Here is a 13113-nt window from a genome sequence, read left to right as displayed (position 1 = left end):
AATATAATATATACTCATATAATAAGAAACTCAGACTATATGTACACACTTTCATAGGATCGTAGTACGAAGTTCATCTATACGTCTAGTCGGATATCCATTGTCTATACTAAAACTTGCGATATTTTCAGCATGTATTTTTTTAATAAACTTAAAGAGGACTAGTAAACTAAATCTTGTAATACTTTTTATAATAATACTAATTGAGTTCCCTTTAATAGTCGATTTAAATATCGCGAACTGTACAAAAAGAAAAAATAACAAAAAACATTCATAGTGAAATAAAAATTAATTTCAAATTAGGATAATTACATTTTAAGTTTACCCAATACAAACAAATATATAAAAAACAATCCTTCCTGTTTATTATATATATGTATATTGTTATAGAAACAAATTATTAATTTGCCATCATCTAAAGAGACATACCTGTATTTTGAATAAACTGGGTAATATGACTACACTACATACATACTTGTGTCGTTTTAAGCAATATAAAAAAATATATATTTAAATTATGAGGAAACAATTTCTTGGTAAACAAGAATCTGTTTCCTCGTATAGCCAGGACATCATGATACCAATGTGAGTTGTATGACGCACTGTGTCACTCATTATAATGATGTGTCAATAAACAAACCGATGTACGGATCATTGGACGATTTACATCCTGTATTCGTAATGTGACAACTACATACCTAAACAATATATGATTTAGTAAATCTAATAATTTTAAACGATTTTCCGATTGAGTTTGAAAGTAAGGATTCGGTTTGAACAGATTATTATATATTTAAGTTTTCTCAAGTCTTACAAGAGAAATAAATGAGTAGTTGCTCTTTTATTAACAACTGCATCAGTATTGACGACAGACCTCCTTTTAAAGTTTCTTTCATATTTATAACCATGCTTTTTATTTACAATTTTTGACACTATATATTTTCTGTATTGTCTTTCTATTGCTAAGAAATGGTAAGTTATTTATTAATTAAAAAAAAAACAAAATACAAAATATTAATGTAGGTCTATTACAGACTCTTATGATATGTCCAATCAACCATGTCAGTTCAGAATGATTTCGAGACGAGAAGAACTGACAAGAAACTCAGCTCGTATTATTTTCAAATAAATGTTACAATAATAGAGATTCATTTGTAAATTCAAATTTGGGAGAATAGAGTGACCATCAGTATATGTTACTGCAAAAGCAAATACTCTAATCAGTGTTCGTTACCCGAACAGACCACAAGCAGCACCCGTTCACGAGTATGATTGATTTACCCTACAATACATCATTGCAATTGCCAGCCGTATTAAACAGTATTTGAATAGTTCTAAAAACAAAGGATTTGTAACGTCATACACAATGACAACATTCCTAAAAAATGCATGACTTATTTTATATTAATCCTATAGTGTTAGAGGAAATTTGCGGTTTTCGTTTTATTTTAGACCACTTACTGAGAATAGGTCGAAACTACATCCGGTATCAGGATTTTCTCTGATTGATGATTTAATATGGAGCAATTATCAAGATTGATTGTTTTATTAATAGAAAATATATTTTTGTAAACAACTACGTCATCTTTATTATTATCTTTATCAACAAAATCGTAGGTACCATCGCGACGAGCGCTTGTGTGTACTAAGGTGATAGACCACCAAGCTAAAGGATCCAGACACGAAGCCTGTGGTGACGGTTGATTAGGGGAGCCGATCTCAATTAAGATGAGAGAGAGAACCATATTTCACTACAATTATTAACCATACATAAATTATGTTATACAATTTATTTATACATAGAATCGATACACCGTAATATTTAAGTGAAATGTAATCTATTATTAGTACAGCATTAGTAGGTGCTCTCATTAATTTCAAATTTATCGATTTATTTTTGTGTTATTTTCGTTTAAACATCTACATATGTACTCGTACACAGGTAATTGTGTAAAAAATATAATATTTAAAACTACGAGGCAAAAACTAAGTGATCTCAAATATACCAAACACTATGAAAAGAAGTCCTTTTCCATACATTTTCTACATTACTATATTAAACTAATATAACTCTAGACGATTCAACTGAAACTGAAATCAAAATTCCAAATAATTTTAATAAAGATTTTTCATTATTAATTTATTATTTTAATTTAGTTATAAAAAGGTTATTTAAGATTTTTTAAAATTAAATTTGGCACAGACATATTGTAATTCATTTAAATGGCCCGGAGCGAAAGGGTTAAACTCGTGTTGAGTACATTTTCGAATTGCCCCCCTGTGGGGCATGGGCTCTACGTTACGAAACACTGAATTAGCCCCTAATAAGTGGCAGTTATCACGCTGCATTCGACAAACGTTCCTACTTTAGGCGAAAGTTGGTAAGCTGCAATTTTATGAGTGCACACGATTCAACCAAGGTTGTCCGACCTTCGGCAGATGGTATCACCTTGGCGCAGTCGGCCGCAGCAGGAATATTAACGACGCGAAATAACACCAGTGATTCTAATAATGACTCAATGTCCAATATATTGAGTAATGACTTGTGGAATAATTCTGTTATTCCAGCAAACTGTACTGGAACAGTTTGTTTATCTACGCCCTCCTAAAAATATACGCCACAAAGCGTAAAAAAGCGAGCAAAAGCTGAGAAAATGACACAACAGTGAAAATAAAAATACCTATGACTTCTGGAGTTTTGCAGTCTGTTTATCAACGCACTCCCAATAATAATAATAATTTTAGACAAATCACACAGCGCCATCTAGTCCTAGTAATAGACAACTGATACAAATACATAGATATTTTTTTTGTAAATACATACATAATATATATAGAAAACACCCAGACCGATACAAACAATTATACTTATGATTACAAATGTTTGTACTATACGAGGAATCGAACACGCGACCATCGGACGTAAAGCGGTGTGCTAAACCGCTAGACCGTCGCCTATATACATGAACAGTACTTATATCAATACTATAAGTATAGTATATATAGTAGCATAGGATTAACGCGATTAAACAGCTGGCCGGATTTTAATAAAATCGATAAACCATATCCTAAATGAGATATTGTTATTATATTAAATAATACAAATATTGTGTAAAAGAAAAATTACAAGAAAACAAACAAGTACAAATTACACTCTGTAAAAAAACCGATTAACAAAAGAAAACTTTATCACCAAAACCAATATTTTCCTGATAACCTGGGTTATGTTATTATCGTTCAAGGGGGTAAAGTCGCCGGTTAATAATTAAATAATTAGCAATAACATATAATTAATCTGACATAATTTGATTTTAATCGTATACGAGCAATATTTTGGCAGGTACAAACGGTATCTAAGTAAACAATGACCACTAGCTGTGCCCGCGACTACGTAACAATAACAATAGATTATTATCATAAGAATACGTACGTATATATATTTCTTTTTAGATGTTAATCGATAAATTTGTTTTATTTATTGATTGAAAAACAAAATCTAATCGGTTCAGACAATTTTCATGACGGCCGCGTTGGTCTAGCGGTTTAGAACACCGCCTTACTTCCAATGTTCGCCGGTTCGATTACTGTCACAATACAAACATTTGAATTCATGAGTAGAATTATTTGTATTGTAGATACATTTTTTATACATAGAAAATACGCAGATTTTCTACGTATAAAAATATCTTTGTGTTCCTATCAGTTGTCTAGCATACATAACACAAGCTCTACTTACCTTGGGACTCCATGACGCTGTGTGAATTGTCCTAAGATATTATTATTTTTTAAATTAGCAAAAATGCACAGTCAAAAATTCTTTTAACTATGTTTAAATTCTGACAGCAGAAGAACGACATTTTATATTTTTTTATGCATGTAATATTTTTTGGTACATTATTTAAAAAATAAACACGGTTCCTTTACGATCGTAATATACGTCAATAAAATTATTTCCTAAAGCTTTGAACAAAACCATGCATTTTATTGGTAACCTCTAATCGTGAATGATTGTATGTAACGCTAGTAATTTTCCGTAACCTCTAATAGCTGTATGATTTAATTAGAGGTTTGATACTCAGAAGACTATGCTCTATATTAATGAACGCGGTTATTCGAAATAACATATTTTCTTATAACATTGCGAACGCATTCTAAGAGGAAATAATAAAAAAAATTGCAAAAAAAATGTTTTTATCTATTCTATTTTCAAACGAGTTGACAAAACACTACCTACCTTCATTATGCAATTAATAGTTTACTTCAATAATACGGAAATTGCTAAACTGGAGTATTTTCATTTCGCTATAAAATATTAACTATAGTTAAATAAGAGCAAATATTATGACAAAAATATAAACAGTTTCATAAGAACTAGGAACTAAAACACACGCATGTATAATTTAATAGCATTTACCGATTATATTTCCCGATATCATATACCTAAATAATGATATAAGTATGCAAATGAAAACGGATGTTACGAATGATCATATAAGATAATAATAATCATTATAAAACATAGGTTGTATTGTTGTATAAATACTGAAATACATTTTTTTTATTTTCCTGTCGAATTCATCATTATGACTTCATCCTCATTTTATTATCTTCAACTGGTGCCTCTCCCCCCCCCCCCCCCCCCCCCCCCCCCCCTGCGCATACCGCATACTTGCATCATTATTGCAATTAAAATGACACTGGCAACCAAGTAGACTTAAACATGCAGCCATGTAAAAAAAGAGTAAAGTATAGGGCAACGACATACGACGACATTTCATTTACTCGATTACTAACGATTAGATTGGATGACTTGGCACTAATTGAAATAGCAGGCTAAGCAGCAGATTTGTGATCTCTAGGACAAATTTTTTTTTCAGCACGTTAAATTACGTCTACATTACATTAAAGGGTAAAATTTGCCAGTGATACTACAAGATTACTGATATGATGTGATAGTCTTCCCGAATAGCCACGTATCAACGGTAACAAGCCCGTGGCATGTGTCCATAGTGCTGTTTATGTATACAGGAGACGGTTAACATTTACCATCACGTGAAGCATCAGCTTATTTGCCATTCCAAATTAAAGAAAAATAATAGAATAATTTTATGATAAAATCTTAAGATTATCATAAATCAAAGTTTAAAAGATGTTATCGTCCACAATGAATTTGGGGTAATTTGACTTATCTCGATGATTAGTGGCTTGTCATATATTTCTAATCAAATCAAAGTTCATCATCAAATTTAAGATTGCTTTCAAAATTTGTTTTTAATTATAATTAATACTAGATTACCCTGTGACTCCGTACCCGTACAACTTTTTTGTTTAGAATACATAAAACAAGCACCCAAATTGGTTAACATGTTTCTGAGTTTCAAGTCAACAAACAAACAAAAATTCTAACAATCATTATTTTTATTACGATTGTTTATTTTTATTACATTCATAAAATCCTTCAATAATATTTTTTCTCATATATATTCCATGTAATAGCGATCAATTATATGTTCATTATACCTATAGAATTATAGATGTATGAACGTGGATAAATGCATAGGGAGAGGACGAAAAAACAATTGGATGGATTGTGTGAAAGATGATATGAATAAAAGGAGAGCATGCTCAGATATGATCAGTGGAAGAGGATGGCATACTGCGGTATGCCATCCTCTCCACATATACACTCCCACAAATAATGGGGTAAAGTCAAGGCAATAATATCATAGAATTATAGATGTAAAAAACAAATCTATTTTTTTTAATAGTCTATGACCATAATTTAGATAGTAATCTAATCTATCGAAAGTTCGTGTGCACGTGTGCGTTACTAATCGTTGTGATTATGTTTATTTTAATATAAATAAAATATCTGGCACTCACATAGTGGTCATGTAAATAGATAGTATCTGTATACCAAGGCCATTCTGATGTGATCATCATAATGATTTTTTGTTCTGGCAATTTTGGAATCTACCTACTCTGCATAGATAATTAACTTTAAGTATATTTAATTAATTCCAACACTTTGTAACCTAAGTGCTCTCGGACAGTGCGGTTTCTGAAGAATTTCTACCGCTTACACTCAGATTGTGGAATGAACTGCCTGTCGAGGGGGGAAGGGGATTGTTAATAATGTGGATTGATAACTCCATTGCTAGCAATGTACCATGTCAGGTCGACCTCCACGGGGTTCCCCCTGGTAACCATCGTGTTAAATGCCTGGTGAATTTGTCACGATGGGCTAACTGACCTGACCTCATGCTCTTTTTATCAACCTCCACTGGTGCCCCGCCAGCGTAAACCGTTAGCGCAGGCTAGTGCACCATTCCATTATCATCCACAAAAAAAAAACTGCCTGTCGAGGTTTTGTCGCGTCACTACACCATGGGACTTTTCAAAAAGGATATATTAAAGTTTCTTAAGTGCCACCCTTGGTGTTTCAGGCGTCCATAAGCTATTATAACCGTTTACCAGATATGCTATCAGATGGGCCATATACTTGTATGCCACAATCATAGTTAAAAAAAATCTACAATAACCAATATTAATCGAAACAAAATTACTATGAAGTACTCATAATCGAGTCTTGTGACGCTTGTGGTAGCCATTAGGCGTTTCTATTCCAGAGCCCTAAGATGTAATGCCTCCATACCTTATAATTTAACTGCCATATCTCACCTGTCAACCAAAAGACAGCTTACATAGCTAGGCTGCTAACTAAATAATTGTAACTAAATAACAACTCTGAGAGGGGGGAGAGGGGATTGTTAGTGATATGGACTAATAACCCTATTGCTAGCAATGCACCATGTCAGGTTTCTCGTTTTACTTTAACCTGAATGGCAAATAAGATGATGCCCCATGTTGGGGAGTATTATGGATTTCTCAGTTGGTTATTATGGTGATTGTAATAAAACTAGGTAATTGTGGATAAATGAAATTAATTTGCTTCCGTATATTGTGAAAAGATCAAATGCAATGAAAAAAACAAAAGAAGAACAGTGACAGGAACATTTAAAAGTATATGGCTATAAAAAAATATTAACAAGGAGGTTTTAATTTCCAACACCCCATGTGCTGGTAAATGTAAAACGGTAGATTTGACATATCATAAGAGTCTGTAATAGACCTACATGAATAAAGATATTTTGAATTTGAATTTGAATGGTAACCTGTATACGTGAATAGCACTACCATAATATACATACATTAAAAAAATACGCCTTGAAGAACATGAAGTTCAATATCATAGATTATGTCCTAAGCAGTGAAATCACTAGGGTTGCCACTTTTACTAACAAAAAAGACAATTTTCTTTTTTTAAATGGTAAAATAATTTTATAAACGTATTGGGAAATTAAGAAAAATGTGTTTTGATGTAACGACTGACTGCAACAGTTAAGTTAGCAATCATAATATTGTACATTTCGTAGTAGATTATTTTTCTATTTCACGTAGAAAATTTTACTAATATATAGGAAGCTACTATATACCTATGTATTATGGTCGGGTGGAAATCCCAGTTAAGTACAATCACGCTCTGTAAGTATGGTACAATATAAATATTAATGAAATATATTTCTCAAACATAATTCCTCAACTTGAAATGAATTATTCATTAATTTCGTACAGTTTTCGTGAATAAATAATTAATTTGTAATTAATAATTTATTAGAATTATGGAAAAAAATCACGATACTTAAGACAAAAACAATTATAATTTATATTACATTTATTCTTATGGATCTTCTTATCATGGAAGCTAGTTTACATCACCTTCAGTATCTTAACTTATAATATTTTATTTTTCATTGAAACACTTTTGAATAGTAATACTTTTTTTTTTAATCTACCGCTCTTTGCAAAAGCTGCCTCATCACAAGAAGAACGACTCCAATAAATTTAACGTGTTGACTTTTAAATAATTGTTGTAACTTTACATTTTTAAGTTGAGTGTAAATATAAACTACCAATTAACACAAATTCATTAGAGTCAAAAGATTAAATAAACAATAACTGGTAAAGTAACTAAATATATAATAGATTAATTATGTATCAAAGTAACCAAGAACCCAAAATAATTAAATATAAACAGTTTGCGCGCGCTATTTTGGAAACGGCCTAAATGTGTTGTTTTATTCCAATCTGTTTACAACCAAAACAGTTATGAACTATAATTATTTAGAATACAACACTACTGGACTGACTTAGTATAGAATATACTTTAAATTATACTATTATATATAATCAATGGCGTAAAAATATGATGGTAGAGAGAGCAAATACCACAGAACTTCGGAACGAAGAGATAGGTTTATTAAAAAAAAACACACATACACTATCTTATTAATATTATAAACGCGAGAGTTTGTGAGTACGGATGGATGGATGTTTGTCACGCAAAACCTACTGAACGGAATTTGATGAAAATTTACAGTAATATAGCTTATACATCAGAATAACGCATATATTATAAATTTCGCGGGTGAAACCACGGCACAGCTAGTCATTTATAATAATAGTATGGGTTTACTAAACAACTTATTTTTAAACAATTTAACGTATTATTATTGAGTTTTTTTTTTAAATAAAAGGAGGCCCTCATCTGACGTATTTGCAATGAACCTCACATAGAAAGTACTTAAGCCAGTGTATAGAAGGCAGCCTGAATACTGAAAGGAAACTTTTCAATAAACCTTTAGGCTAGAAGATGATATACAACCGACCGACTGACAGTATTATAATAAAACCATACCTTACCGGCTTTCAAGCGTGGCAGATTTATCATATTTATTTGCCGGCCTTGATGGTCTGGCTGTTTACCGCAACGATTTATTTCCGATAGGCGCGGGTTCGATTTTTATACGATACAAACAGTTTTATTCATGAGTAGAGTGACCTTGGTGTTTTCTACATTATTTATTTATATTAAATATATACACTAAAATTAATTATATCTCTTTGATTAGCGGTTTAGCTTACTTCCGATGGGCGCGGAATTTATTCTTGTATGATGCATCATATAAGAATAAAATAATATATTTGTAAACATTTGTATTCCTGAGTATGATGATTGTTTGTATGATGATGAATATTCTGTTCATATGGGGTGTTTTCTGTCTATATGATGTAAGTATGTATTTACATAAAAATGGATATCAATTGTTTAGTTTTTTTTTTTCGGACTACTCTAATGTTGTTGGCCGCAGCTGGCCTTTACAGGTTCACCGGACGTTAGGGGGCGAGTGCAGATGGCACTCCAAACCCGCGGAAGGACTTATGGAGCGGCTGAAGGCCAACTCCTGCCTGACGGATACGACTTTAGTCTGAGGGCACCACTAGGGATTCGAACCTCGGCTCAGGCCGTCGTAATATCGATCCCCGTTTGAATTGGACGGGGGATCGATCGGAGGGGTTTATTGTTTAGTACCCATAGTACATACAGGCTCTGCTTATTTTCAGTCTAGATGGAATGTGTGAATTGTCCAAGGTTATATTATTATTTATGTTTCATTAATTTTATGAAGAAACCCGTGTCATACAATGAGCTAATAATATGTTGTTATGACACTAAATCAGCAGGCAATGATTCATAGTGACTAATATTAACACAAATCTGTACTATTGTAAAGAGGAAATATTTTTTTTATTATTTATTAATTATCAATGCACAAAAACTATGTGTACATATGGCGGACTTAATACCCTGCGGCTTTATCTACCAACCATGAGTGGTGCAGAGAATGATTGTTGTATATAATATATATGTTGTATATATATAATATATTTGTGTTATATTTGCAATGTACCTAAGCAAAATTCCTAAGTAGATAAAGATGTGGCTGCGTCTACGTAACTATTTTTTTGTCCTCGAGTATATTTGTGATCAGTCCTAAGACTATAAGCGAATCTGTTCTGTGATGCAATCATGTAGAGATGTAGAGTGGCTTCCCATTAGAAATTTCTACTCAAATGCATCCTAGAGCTACTGCTGGTCTTCTAGCTCCAGTCCAACTAACTAAGTCGTTATTAAATCAGCGCGTAACAGACTGTCTCTGTGTTTGTTTATCTACCCCTTATATAACAGTTTCTTTTGTTCAAATTGATAATTATGGTGGCCAGTTCCGTCCCTTTCCCTACCTATAGCTTATACCTATCTTTCTAGATGTTCACTGTAAGGCAACTATTAATTATGAACACCATTCTTAGAAAGTACTCCCTTGAGGAATATTCCCGACACAGCAGCGGTTTTATATCTAAACTGAGGCAATAGAATATCTGCATTCTCAAATTTAAGATCTCATTCATTAAAATATTCTTTTGCTACCATGTTACCTTTCTATACAACAAAATAATTAAAAGAATTAATATGAACTCTATGACTAAACCTTTATGTAAAAAGCGTATCAAATTCTCTCAGGAAATAGAAATCTTTTCTGGAAAATAAAAATAGACATTCTAAGTATATCTATCAAATTCTACACTAAATTGGATTAAAACGGAAATCTAAATAACAAGATTTGTATGTTCAATTTGACATGGCTTATTTCATGGATATACATACCCTCATCTCAATAAATATTATTAAATTACCGATTCAAACAATTAGTAGAGAATGGGGGTCAACCTACAGTTAATGTGAACCAATTGGAGGCATACATCATGTTATTGATATAAATTAATCTTAATTGGTTAGTTCTGTCTGCTATTGATTGCCATACATCATTCTATTTATTCATGTAATAATAAGGCATTGGTTGCTATGTAGTTATTTAAAGTGTATACATTGGATAACATTTTTAATATATACACACCCATAGGAAGTGCAGCATGTCCATTCAAATAAATATTTAACAAGATTCTAAAGTCTAATATACAGTTAACAACATTTTCAATATTTGTATACCACTACAGGGACTTAACTTATCTTGTAATTTTATTAGTAAGATCAATGCAGCAAGCAAATAAATAAATCATTATTATTCTATTTTCATGTCTTAACAGCTTAAAATGCCTGCAACCATTTTCATAGCTTTTTAGGCCTAGAAATCAAGATGCTTGGTAATTATCACATACACAGACATAGAGGGATTGAGTAGGCAGATCTTGTTCATCAACCTTGTATGTCAACCTCGGGTACATAATATTATGGTTGTATGGTCTATTAACACACAAACATAAATATAAACAACTTATGTCCTTTTGAGGATATCCAGGTACCAGGTAAATGCATGCATTTTAACAAGTTATAAAATTGGTTAAATCAAGAGAAGTAAGTTTATATAAATGCTTCAACATTACGGGCTCGCCTAACTGGAGTCTGCAAGCAAAGTTGTGTGGCGTCCACTTCACATCTCACCACCAAGTATTACTCTATGTGCCAACTATTATATTTTCATTCTTTGTATTGTCTATAACACATATTTTAAATTAAACAAATTTACAGTCTGTCTAAGTATTTTACTTGAAGTTCTTGGCTTAGGACCCTACACATAATTATTAACCTGTTTATAGTTTCTAAAACCTTGTAATTGTTATGTAAGAATTGTTTTTTATATCAATTATAATTGAAACAAATATAAATGAAGTACATACATGAATAGAAAATCTATGTATTAAAATTAGCAATCTCTTTGAGCTAAAACCAACAATGGAAAAGTTGTATGGCTGATATCACTTATCAGACAAAATTACTATGACATTATAAATAAAATGCACTATATTTAATGATATTTGTATTCCTTCATTGTTTTGGCAGCTTTTGCACATACAAATGGTATATTTACTCAAAATTATTACACTCATGTGTAACAAAATTATAAAATACTAAATATATTTGATACTATGTGGGGAGAAAACAAATACTTCTGTAAATATAAAATATGGTTCAAATTAAAGATTTAAGTTAGTAAGATTCAGTTTGAAGATTCAAAAATATTTATGTCTTTAATTTAATTCCAGTTAAAAGTTAAAAGTAGTCATCATATACAGGTTTTCCACTTAACTATCATTAATTTGGGTCATTGTATAGGTATTAAAATGCACAACAGCCCAGGTTAGATGCTAAATGGAGAGATGCAGAATTAATTTTCTTTTTTAAAATAACCCTGGACAATTAACAGTGTCATCTATTCCCACGATAAGCAGAGCTTGTTTTATGAGTACTAGACAATTGATATAAATACTTAAATACTTTTTGTAAATACTATAATATACATAGAAAACACCCAGACCAATACTCATGAATACAAATGTTTGCACTGTGTGAGGAATTGAACCTGCAATTATCAGATATAAAGCAGTAGATCACAGAAGCTGTTTATTTATTTATCAAATGTTATACATTGTCATTTATATTTTTTATACTACAATGGTGGTAAACAAATGCTGGGTTTTAAACCCATGAGATGAATAAACAGTTACTATAGCCTATAGACATCTAAAACATTATAAATCACATCACATACACCTGAATTATTTAATTAAATATTTACTTTATATTATCAATACAATAACATGAGGTTTGTGCTACTAATATAAGATAAATTATATTAAGGATTGTAATGCAAGTATTTGAACTATTACCAGCTATTAATAATTGAGATATAGGTATATATAATATATTAGCAGACCCGGCCATGCATTGCTGTGGCTAAGGTTCTTGAATTAAATAGTATTGTGACTATATATTGAGATGTAAGCTATCTTTCAAGTTGGATCAAATAGTACACAATGTGCTAATCAAATTTACAATCGGTTCAGTAGTTTAAGAGACCATCGCATACAAACAATGTGACACATAATTTTTCTTTCTAACTTGCTAGGTATTGTGCTAAGAATTAAATTAAACCCATTAGATCATTTATCAATTAGTTTCATTAGTCGATGTAACTATGAAGGAGTGACATAGATTGAAAAACATAGATTGTACAGTTTTAGGTACTTTAGAAATATTTGAGATGGAAGAGATTCAACAGAGAATGAGTGAAAATGCAGATGAAAACACTCTAAATGTATGTAACTTGTAACTTCCCTATTACATTAATAGAATTCTACAGGATGTAACCATGAAAGTTGCTAAGAGACCACATGGAGGTTGATCAGATAAGG

At 31.4% G+C, this 13113-nt stretch overlaps 1 protein-coding gene across 4 annotated transcripts in view; it reads right to left on the bottom strand.

The window, feature by feature from the left end:
• LOC131843983 (NPC intracellular cholesterol transporter 1) overlaps positions 1-13113 on the bottom strand; it is a 61807-nt gene that overhangs the window by 48099 nt on the left and 595 nt on the right. The gene's annotated exons all lie outside the window — the stretch shown is intronic.

Source organism: Achroia grisella, unplaced genomic scaffold (assembly GCF_030625045.1).
Source record: "Achroia grisella isolate CSIRO2021 unplaced genomic scaffold, CSIRO_AGI_Agris_v1 utg359, whole genome shotgun sequence".
Classification (NCBI taxonomy): domain Eukaryota; kingdom Metazoa; phylum Arthropoda; class Insecta; order Lepidoptera; family Pyralidae; genus Achroia; species Achroia grisella.
The sequence above is the reverse complement of the archived record's forward strand: the minus strand, read 5'-3'. Positions and strand labels throughout refer to the sequence as shown.